General features: G+C 36.0%; 2 long non-coding RNA genes across 4 annotated transcripts in view; one reads left to right on the forward strand and one right to left on the reverse strand.

Annotated features, from left to right (window-relative positions):
• Positions 1–2770: 2770 nt before the first annotated feature.
• Positions 2771–7238, forward strand: LOC129348883 (uncharacterized). 3 transcript variants are annotated; one of them, XR_008601620.1, is made up of 4 exons: positions 2771–2955; positions 4700–6652; positions 6716–6873; positions 6975–7238. It is a non-coding gene; the product is annotated as an uncharacterized LOC129348883 (long non-coding RNA). The 3 variants fall into 3 exon arrangements; XR_008601619.1 differs by lacking the exon at positions 6975–7238 and having other exon boundaries at positions 2772–2955; positions 6716–6933; XR_008601621.1 differs by lacking the exons at positions 2771–2955; positions 6975–7238 and adding an exon at positions 3615–3823 and having other exon boundaries at positions 6716–6933.
• Positions 7239–7366: 128 nt separating this feature from the next.
• The window catches only part of LOC129348884 (uncharacterized), a 10309-nt gene continuing 6218 nt past the window's right edge, over positions 7367–11457 (reverse strand). Inside the window, exon 3 of the long non-coding RNA XR_008601622.1 lies at positions 7367–9764. This is a non-coding gene — a long non-coding RNA (uncharacterized LOC129348884). The remainder of the gene's footprint in view (positions 9765–11457) is intronic.

The following is an 11457-nucleotide window of genomic DNA, read 5'->3' on the forward strand; positions in this document are numbered from 1 at the left end:
GTTCTTTACACTGTTTTTAACCCTATTGTGTTTAAGGCCTTTTAGTGCACTTTTAAGAGCATTCCACTCAAAAAATACATTATTCTGCAATGTTAGATTCACAGAAGAATACTCATATCATATTTAACATGAAATAAACCATTTCTCATGAATTGAATGATTTTAACTTTCAAAACAACATTAAACCAACAATAGTTGTTTTAACATACACTTATCATGAATTAACTTTATATATATATATATTACAAAACATTCAGTGCTTCTGGAATTGCTCCAACTAGTTTTAGCTCATTGTTAACTCTAAACACACAGACATGAAATAGCTACGCTGCACCAGCTAGCGGCTTGCTATGCTATTAGCTTAGTTAGCTACTTAACTCACCGGAGCATCAATAGATGAAAACACCACCCAACTCGTTTGCACAAAATGAGGCAATTATGAGGCTTCTCAGAAAAACACTGAATGCAAAAGGGTTTTCAATACACAAATTATTCATATTTGCCAGGTTAGGCTAAAATATGAGGCTACAAATTACAGTAAATTTGGATCTGTTTGGGAGCCAAAAGAGCCGGCTCTTCTTTGGGAGCTGTACCAAAAGAATCGACTCTGAAAAGAGCCGAACTTCCCATCACTACTTCACAATGGACATGCACATTAGGTTATCATTAGGTCATGTTCAGCAGAGAACATGCCCAGACATGTTCAGACTTTTTGCTCCACATCTGACCCTTATTATTTTGTGATAGATTTCATGCATATTAGTGTTATTATGATTCCAATATATATTAAAAGTTTTAACTTAAGTATGCATCATTATGCATTGAGCTCCACATTTCATCTCCTACAAAGCATATCTTCACACCAAAGTTATAGGTTATACTTTGTGATTTCTTATCAACCCTTCAGCCATCCCTACAGTTTCTATGCCTTCTTTTCCCCCACACACACATTCAACACAATCAAAGCATCGATGGTTATCAGAATATTCAACGTTCAGTACTTCACACACTTATACTACTCATCAATGCAAATAGCATCTGCCAGGATTACATCATCGTTCACTTTCAGCACATTGCACTTAAAGAATATTACAGAATATTACACAAAGGCTCTTTATTGGACGAGTTGTGTTCCTTTCTCTTTGAATAGCCCAAAGGAGATCTGTTAGATCTGTTAGATACACACCCACCAATTTTCTTCTTCTTATTATTTTCTTTTCTTTTTCTGTGAATGTTCTTAAGAAACATTTTTAACGTTTCTTTTTTCCACCAAAAAAATGTTCAAAGAGTTCTAAAAAATGCTCCAAAAGTTTCCACATTTTCAAACTTTAAACCGGGTCAATTTTGACCCGCAGGACAACACGAGGGTTAATATTGTAGTTTTAACATTTCTTTCAACATTTGCTGTATTCAAATAGAATAAAACCTTCTGAAGAGCTGAAATGGTCCGTGTACGGATCTGGTAATTGGATTTTCCGTTCTGAAACGGGTATTGAAAAACAAAAAAGAGTGGTTATTTGATTTTCGTTTTAAAATACAAAAATTAAAATTTAAATACAAGGCGTTTTTCCTTTTCATGATCAAAAAGGGATATACAATTTGTTTAAAAAATGCTTTGAGTTTCGTTTTATATTTAGAATAACAAGAAAGTAAAATCAGTAAGAGACAGAAACGAAAAAAGGTCCGTTTTTTCATTTTCTGAGACCGGAAGTGGTCATCAGCAAGTGTGGAGCCAAACGACAACAAGTTTCTCAGAGGGCGGAGCCAGAGAGCAGTGATTGTTCAGACCATAGATAATATAGAAGACAGCGCGCTATCGTATCTAGTCTCTGTATATCTATGGTCGGCACGTCTGGTAGCATCTCTGGCTGCTGTTGACATTGTTTTTGGAGTCAAATACGGTAAGAAGATAAATGCTTCTAACCTGTAGCGTTATTTTGTTGTACGTTAAGTCAGCGACTTGTGAAGAGTTGTGTTTTGTCGTGTTTGAGCAGTTGGTCCGGACGCGTTAGCTAGCTAAGCGGCTAAGTTAGCTAGCTAAGCGGCTAAGTTAGCTAGCTAAGCGGCTAAGTTAGCTAGCGGGCTAATTAACACAGGTGACTAACTTACCGCTGAACACCTGTGTTAGTTGCTGCTGCAGCTGTCATTATTAGAATGAACTTCTCAACCTGTATTTCTCTGCTGTGTATTTTAGCTTTTAAAGAAGTTATTTTACTTTAAGGTTAACTGAAACCCGTTGAGCTGCACTGAAGTTTAACATTCAGCTGCTTTGAATTAAACCATGCTTAACTTAACATTGCACATTACCTCTCTGAATCTCCATAATTTCATTAAATTCCTTTTCTCTTCCACTGCTCAAGTTCAATCCAGTATATAAGATGACATTAATAGTAAATAAACTAACAACCAGCCATTTATGTATTTATTTATTACTGTATTTATTACTGTATGTATTTGTAGTAAAACATAAGTTGAAACATCCTACTTTTGGATCTAGAAATGCACAAGCCGTTCATTTTCAGTCACCTGATGAGTTAAACTCCCCTTTTTATGTGAGGTTGAAGCAGAAAGTCTGAGTTAACAAAGAAAGTTGTTTATAATTTGTGATGCCTGTTATCTCTGACTGAGGCTTTAATTTTTGTTGAGCTGATTTACACGTAGAAACTTTGTTCAGGAAGATTTCTCAGTAGCTCAGAGGACAGGCTGCTTTTTACACAACCTTGTAAGAGAATGTCTGTCAATGCTTTGAGCAGAATTTAGAAACACAACACTCCCTAAACAGATATTTTGAGGCTGTGAGGTTGAACGTTTGAGAGTATATCAGTGTGTTTGTTTGTGGTCTTTCTGTTTCTAGGTGGAAGCTGAATTAGTGAGGATGACTCCTGCTCCTGTCATCTCTAAGCTCCTCACACATCTTTACCTGCACATGAGGAAAATCACTCCTGTAGAATGCAGGTATGTTTGTCATTATTATAAAAAGGTGTTGCCTGGTGACCTGACAGAAACCCACTATACAGAGTCAGCCAAAATAATGTTTACACACATCAGGAAAAGAAAAACCTGCATAAATACTTCAATACCAAATTTATTCCGACATCACGAGATTAATAAAAGTTATCTTTGGCCTCTACAATTACAAGAGGTGCTCAAAGCGGTGGCCACTGGCTTCCAGACATTTCTGTTGTGTTGTAGACGTCACTTGTTGATGCTCCATTCATGAGGGTAGCGCCATCTGTTGGGAAAACATCGTACAACAGCAAACAGAGTTATCGTGATTTGATCAAACTTAGAAAGAAGTATCTATATGTATAGAAGCACTTATACAAATGAAATATTTATAAAAGTTTCTCTTTTCCTGATGTGTGTACATTATTTTTGGCTGACTGAACTTAATGAGAAAAAAACTGTCATTTAATTGTTGCTCTTAAAGCTTCTTTAGTGAAAACCAGCTGGTGTTCTGCTTTGAAACAAACTGCTGTTGAGGTCTGTGTTTTTAGGTTTAACCCCACAGTTTCTGAATGAACTGATAGTTAGTTTTTTTCCTGATCAATGTGGACGTTATAATTGATGGTAACATTTACTGATCATATAATCAGCTTGACAATATAACAGTATAACATTCTGACCACCTGACTAATACTGTGTTGGTCCCTTTATGCTGCTAAAACTCCTCTGACCCAGTGGTTCATCAGAACCTCTGGGGATGTCCTGTGGATTCTGTGGATCCTGTGGGTTGCAGGGTGGGTCCTACCTAGACCAGGCTGATCCTGGACCATCCCACAGATGCTCAATCAGATGTGGATGTGGGGAGTGTGGAACCCAGGTGAACAGCTTAGCTCTGTCGTGTTCCTCGGACCACTCCTGAGCAGTTTCAGTTTGTCCTGCTGAGGGAGGCAGCTGGCATCAAGGACTGCTGTTGCCATGGAGACTAGGGGGTTGTTTGTCCTGCAGTGTTTAGGTGGTGATTCATGTCAAACATCCACATGAACGTCAAGGTTTCCCAGCAGAACGTTGCATTAGAACAAGATGATGGATGTTGTTCTCTTCAGCTGTCAGTGGTCAGAATGTTGTGGCTGATTGGTGGATCTGTCTGCCTTTACTCTGACATCCAGAGTTATACAAAAGTGTAGTATGTGTGCAGTGCAGAAGACATTTACTTTATTGTACGCAGTTTTAGTGGTCCCATCAGAGAAAATCATATCCATATACAGATTTTGATTAATTCCAGGGCTGGTTCAGTAAAGATTATAATAATAAATATATCGGATAATTCTTTGTCGCAGTTGGAATTTTGCAGCCTGAGAGATGGTTGAGAAGGTTTGCAGTTCTTGTTTTAGCAAAATATGTTATAATAGAAGATCTTTATTGTCATTGTACGTGAAATTATCTGCAAACCAGCAAAGTGTATCAGTCTGAGGTATCTAAAAATAAATAAAGAAAAATGCTTCTAAAGCCAATAATAAACAGAATATTTTGAGGGATTATTATAAAAAGGAAAGAAAAGCTCTATTCTCACTCCTCTCAGGATAAACTGTCATTAAAATTGACTTTAAATTTAGCTTCAGCACGAGATAAAAACATTTACTTTCATTACTGATATTGTCAAGTTTTAATAAAGTTCATGCTACTTTTATAAAATGATGAAAGTGAATAAATTGTATTTCTGTGTTTGATTTCTGTCTTTTCTCCTGTCATCCAGATGTTCAGAGGGAGATGATGCCACATCTGGTCCAGCTGATGGAAGGTCTTGAAGTTCTCTGACTGGCCTCGACTGAAGATAGTCGTCTCACTGGATTTAAGGTTCAGATGCTCAGTAACAAACTCCACCAATGAGCCAACAGGGAAGCTTTAGGTTTATTAAATGTTGCTATGAAGGTATCGCTGTTTTTCTTTGTGAATGCAATGTGCTCCAACTGAAACTTGAATTAGAACTTAGAAGTAAATCCTTCCATCTAAAAGGATTTAGTTGCATTAATAACCTCATAACATTCTAATTTTTATTCCAGTCTTGGTTGGAAATAGAATCTCTGTATTGATTCAGGTAAAAACTAAACTTCACAGCATGTTGGAGCAAAACAACCAGATGAAAACTGTGATGGTGTTGGATTGTCAGACCATAATGTTGCAGCTCAAAGCAGCTTTTCTAGCTCAGTTCATTCTGACATTCAGCTATGAATCAACACAGCAGATGGTGATCCATGCTGTGGAAGTCTCACATCTCCTGATTTAATGGAGCTGCTTTGCACTTTTTACACTGTTTATTCACCAACACTTTATTTAATAAAAGTCCCATCAAGTTTTCATGAGGAATGTGATGTTTTAATTTCTCTGTGAATAACTGCAGTCTAATGCAACAGCTGGAGTTGTAACATCTGTCCTGATATTGATCATGAAGTATTGATCAGAATACTTACGGTCAGCAGTCATCCCTGAAGTTTTACATTAAAATCTTTACCTGTATTGTGAACTTTGGTAAGAAGCAGAAACTTTAGTGTTGCCATGGATACATGAGTGTTAAATTCTGTCCATGTTTCCATTTTGGGAAATTCAGTCCAGCAGATGAGTTTGTTTTTACTGCCAGCTACCATTCAGTCTGAGATATTAAGAATAAATAAATGTGCATAATGTGGAAATGAACAGATTCTATTTTTATTTATTCCTCCAGCTGCTGCATGGAAAGAGAATATGGAGGAATTTAGTCTCACAATCACAGACAAATATTATCTGAAAGTCGGGTTATTGTTTATCAGCACAATACAAAAAGATTCATGTTAGACATATTCCAGTTAAGATTCTACAGTATCATGATTTATGTAAATTTACCTCAATAATATGAATGTTCAGGTTAAGATTGTACAGTGATATTTATTATGTAAGTTTAGCTGATTAAAGTTTATGAATCTGCACTACAATATTATTTATTATTTAAATTGACATCATTATTATAATATTTAGGGTCAGACCCTACAGTAATGAGATTAAGAAATCAAATATTCTATCAATGTAAATACACTGAACCCATTTGGATATATTTAAGTGAGACTCTACAATATTATTTGACACAAATCTATCTAAATCAAAATTTTAAGTATTTTTACTCCAAATATTTACTGGACTGATTTAAACATTAAAATTACTCCTTTCTAATCCTCTGCTGTATGTTCAAACCTGAGGCCTTAAATAGAAACACACAAGTATCTGATTGAAGGAACTTCTGCAGAGTCCTGGTTCCAGAACATGATGATAAAATTATAGACAAACTTCAACAAAAGCTGCCTGAGAGTTTACAGGTTTTTATGTTAGATTTCTTCAGTAATTTAATGAGCGTTATCAGCAATAATCAAGTGTTCATTTGATGAACTTCATTTCCTAAAACATCCAGAATTGGAGCTCATATCTTTGGCAGCTGTAAAGTTTCTGCTCCTTCAAAGTTCACAACACAATGAATGAATTCCTAAAACACTCTCAATGCTGGAGAGCGTTTGTGATGCTGAAGCAGTGACCAGTTTTTCTGTTTCTTCTCTGGAGATGCACAATGAGGGACGTCTGCAGCGACTGAGAAAGAGTCTCACCACATCCTGACATGAGGAAAAAGACTTTATTGAAGACTACAATGAGAAAAACTATCAGACAGCAGACGGCTGCATTCAAGGTGAGCTCTGAACATTTGATCAGGAACAGGAATTCAATAACGGCAGCATGAGCTTCATTTCAGTCTGTAGCTGCTGAATTCATGGATGAATCATCTGGCACTAGAGAGGAAGACCATCAAACATCCACGTCAGCTGATGGAGGTCCAAGAGTCTCACCAAACAACCAACCTACAGAGTGAAGACCTCGAATCTGATTGGACGGCCTCCTATTCAGCCACATGTGTGAACAAATGCCTCTAAGTTGATTTGTTTTCTAAAATAAATCTAGTTTGAGTCCTAATCTATGCCTTTGTTTTTGCTTCTTTACACTGCTGTTAACAGTTTAGGCTGTTAGATTGTTCCAGATAAGACAAGTACAAGATTCTTCAGAGCCGTTCTACCACGAGCCTGACAGGAAGAACTCCAACAGCTACTGAATGTTCCTGTGGTCCCCTCAAGGCTACAGGAGGAGCCCTATGAGGACGAGCCGGTCCACCTGATGGCGGCCAGTCGCTGCGGTTCAAAGCCAACACCGACTACGTGGACTTCTACTGGACCACACGGAGGCCTTCAAACCGGACCAACAAGTTCAGGGACTCCCCGACTCGTGAGTCTGAGGACGCCGCTGAGCCTCAGCCCAGCCGGCTGCCTGTCTGTGGATGTTTGAGTGCTGAGAGGTTTGTGGATGCATGTGAACGTTCTGTGTTGAAACAGCAGCTTTTGACTCACTAACGTCGGGAAAAACCAAGAGCTCCTTTATTTGTGACTTCCACTAAAAAAACTGATGAAAATAAGTTTGCCAGGGTTCTGACTGATAACAGATTATTAAATAATGAAAATAATCGTTTAAATATTCCTTTAAACAATCCTTTTAGGTCTACATTTCCTTTACACTGACTTCTTGGTATATGTACAAGTATTTTGGGTGGAATATACCATTAAGCCCAATGTTCAAGGGTTCTGGGAATATACCATTAAACCAACCTTTTAGGTAAATGTTCCAGGATGTTGGGTAGAATATACCATCAGATAAACCTTTTAGGTCTACATTGGAAGATTTTAGAGTCGAATATTACTCCAAACCATCTTTTAGGTCTACGTTTAAGGTGGAATACTCCTTTACACCAAGATTTTTTGGTCTACATTCAAAGATTTTAGGTGAAATATTCCTTTGAACGAACTTTTTAAGTTTATGTTGAAGGATGTTGGGTGGAATATACCATCAGACCAACCTCCAAGGTCTACAGTCGTGAATTTTAGGTGGAATATACCATTAAACTCACCTTTTAGGTCTACATTGGAGGATTTTAGGTGGAATTTTCTTCCAAACCATCTTTTAGTCTACATTTAAGGATGTTTAGGATGGTATATTCTTCGGAACCAACTTCTCAGGTCTACATTTCAAGTGGAATATTCCTCCATACTAACTTTTTTGGTCTACACTGAAGGATTTTTTCTAAACCACCCTTTCAGGTCTATATTTGAGGTTTTAGGTGGAATATTCCTTTTAACCAGCCCCTCAGGTGTCTTTGAGGATTTTGGATGGAATACTCGGTTAAACCAACATTTTAGGTGCATGTCCAAGGATTTTTGGTGGAGTGTTCCTTTAAGGTGGGTGTTTGAGGACCTTGGAGGTGGAATACTTCCTGAAACCAACCTTTTAGGTCAACATTCAAAGATTTAAGGTGGAATATTCCTTTAAACCCACCTAAATTTCATGTTTTGATCATTATCAAGTGAGAAACCTCAATCCAGACTCCTCATAATGACATTTGAGATTTATGCTGCTGTTATTTGTTTAGTCCAGACTAAATGACAGAAATCCACAACTGTAATTTTATTTCAGGACTCGGTTATTAAATGTCAAAACAATCCATGTGACTCTAAAAACTCAACAGCTTTACAAACTCTAAGATTAAACTCTCCACAAGGATCCAAAATAAATTGGACTTCTACATGAGAGCTTTAATTATTCTTCATCTACTTCCTGAAAAGTTTGGTCAATAAAAAAGACAAAAACTAATATTTTAAGCTGAACTAAAGACAGACTTTGTGATTTTTCTGCCCACATGTTGTGTTGTTGTAAACTTACTCTTTCAAATAAATATCCTCCTAACCCCCTGGAAACCAGCGTTTGTCCTGTTTTTGTGTTGCTCCTCGGCGACCCTAGACAGCCGGGTCGTAATGTTTTTTGAGCAACACACCATACTATGACGTTTTTACAATGATGGTTCTACTATGGAACCAGTTTGACATGTTCAGGCGTTCTTTGTGTGAAAACTCAGAGATTTCAGGTATCAGAAGGTGGTTTTCAACTTTCTTTGTTAACTTTCTGCTTCAACTTTAAACTAAATTTCCTTCACTAATCCAGCCCTCTGGACTTCCAGTAAGCTGTGTTCCTATTGGCTGTCCAGGTGGCTGCTTGGTGTTATCAGGAACACCTGAGCAGCTCAGTGTCTTCCTGCTTTATTTAGCTGCAGACAAACATTTCCTCTGCTTCTCTTCACCACTGAGCCGGGTTTGGCTCCGTTGCTTTAGCTTGTTCTTTAGGCGTTGGCTTGCAGCTTCCAGCAGTAAAATCATCTTTAATGTGTTTCTTGGTGTGTTTTAGGGCTTTGTACTGGATAGTTGTCTTGGTAAATGTGGTTCTTTAGCCACAGTTAGCACATGGTGCTAATGTGTGCAGTGATTAGTGGATTTGGTGCAGGTGAGTTGTGTCTTTATCTTGGCTGTTGTGAGTCTTTAGAGGTTTTTGGTCAGACACACACACGTTGGTTGTCCAGAAGGTAAGAGTTCCTGTCCTGATTCTCTGTTCTCAGAGGTTCTCTGGTAGGCTGCAGGAGACTTTAGCGTTTGGGTTGTGTTAGTCTGGTTTTTGTACGGTTTCATTTGGACGACTATCTTGAGGTTTTCTGCAAAAGTTCTACATAGCAACCTGCAGCAGAAGAGACTTTGAGAGTTTTTAGGAAGTTCTGGAGACCAGACTTTAGAGCAGCAGAAACATTTGTCAGCAGTTTGAGCAGGAGAAGGTGAGCTTCAGAGTAGAAATGAGATGGAAACCTTCTTGACCCGTGTGGTGAGGTCCTGTACCAAGAGTTTGAGCAGGTTGTGAAGAGTCTGTAGTTCTTTGGTCTGAAAGCACAAGAAGAGTCGACTCATTAAAGGAGAAAACAGGAGATATTGTTGGTTCTTCTGTCGCTCTGCAGTTTCCAGTTTCCTTAGACTGAATATCAAGTTTATGTTTTAAATGATTTACCATGTGAGCCCAAGAAGACTTCAATAAACTCCCTCCATCCCCTGGACACAACATAATTTATTACCATGTTAAATCTTTTTTTTAAAATGTTTTTGAGTTTTAATCATAGTTTTAGCATAGTTTTTTTTCTCTTTGCTTGTTTAGTTTTGTCATCTGTGTGAAAGGTGCTAAACAAATAAAATTGAATTGATAAACTGAATAATTGACTAACTCATGATTGTGACAGCATAAGTATTTTCATTGTGATTTAAGGGTTTATTTCATTTTTAAGGTTGGGGTTAAAATCTTGACAGAAAAAGAAGATTAAAGAAATAAACTACATAACAAAAAGCAATTAAATCAAAGGGAAAAAAATTAATACAATAAAACTTTTAAAAAGTTTTATTATTAAAAAGTATTTTTTAAATGTTTAATTATTAAAATATTTTATCTGTATTTTGTAATATTTGTATTTTAAAAATTTTGTTTAATGTCATCATTACATGTATCTTGTTTAATTATCTAATTCAATATTTTGTCTGTTTAATGTAGTTAAACATTAAATACAATTAAATGACATTAAACTGACAAAATATTGAATTAGATAATTAAACAAGATACATGTAATGATGACATTAAACAAAATTTTTAAAATACAAATATTACAAATTACAGATAAAATATTTTCAATAATTAAACATTTAAAAAATACAATTAAACAAGAAGAATATTAAACATTTGAAAAAATACAAAACATATAATTAGATTATTAAACCTTTACAAAGACAAAACATTTAATTAAAAAATTAAATGTTTAATTAGAAAATTACATCTTAAAGATAATAAACCTTCAAATAGGAATTAAACAGAAAATACAATGAAGCATTTAAAAAGAAAATTAAACATTAAAAGGTGGTAAAACATTTAAAAAGAAAAACCTTAAAGATTTAATCGAAAAATTAAATATTGGGAAAGAAAAAAAATTCAAACAAGCCGATAAAACATTTGAAAAAACAATTAAACATCAAAAAGACAAAACATTTCAAAATCAAATCAGACATTAGAAAAGAATAAAAGGTGAGAAAAGAGCAAAACTAAACATTTAAGAAGAATCAAACTAAAGACAAAACATTTGAAAAGACACCAGTTAGACTTTAGAAGATCAAATTAAACAGAAGAGACAATAAAACGATGAAAAAGAGCAAGAACAGATTAAGGTCTTAAAGCGTTTTCTAGTCTGAAATGAAAACATCAAGTTGTTTCTTCAAACATTTCCTCTTTCTATGTTCTTGGTTTGATTGTGGACAGATTTACTAAGAACTCATTTCAGAAAACTGCTTTCCATATAAAGTCTACTAGTAGTTGAAGGCATTTATCAAACTAATGTTACCTTCTGATCTCCACAAACTTTACTGTTCAGTGAAGAGAATCAAAGTTTGTTGAAGATTTCTAAAAAACCCACAGGTGAAGGTCTGAGAAGAACTCAGATGGATGGTCTAAAGTGAAATCAAGACTCATGGTCACAAGTTTTAAGGCTTCTGTCAACCAGAAAGTTCAAACTAACAGAGAAGTACTGAGAAACTTCTAAAA

This window comes from Amphiprion ocellaris, chromosome 5 (assembly GCF_022539595.1).
Source record: "Amphiprion ocellaris isolate individual 3 ecotype Okinawa chromosome 5, ASM2253959v1, whole genome shotgun sequence".
Classification (NCBI taxonomy): Eukaryota; Metazoa; Chordata; class Actinopteri; family Pomacentridae; genus Amphiprion; species Amphiprion ocellaris.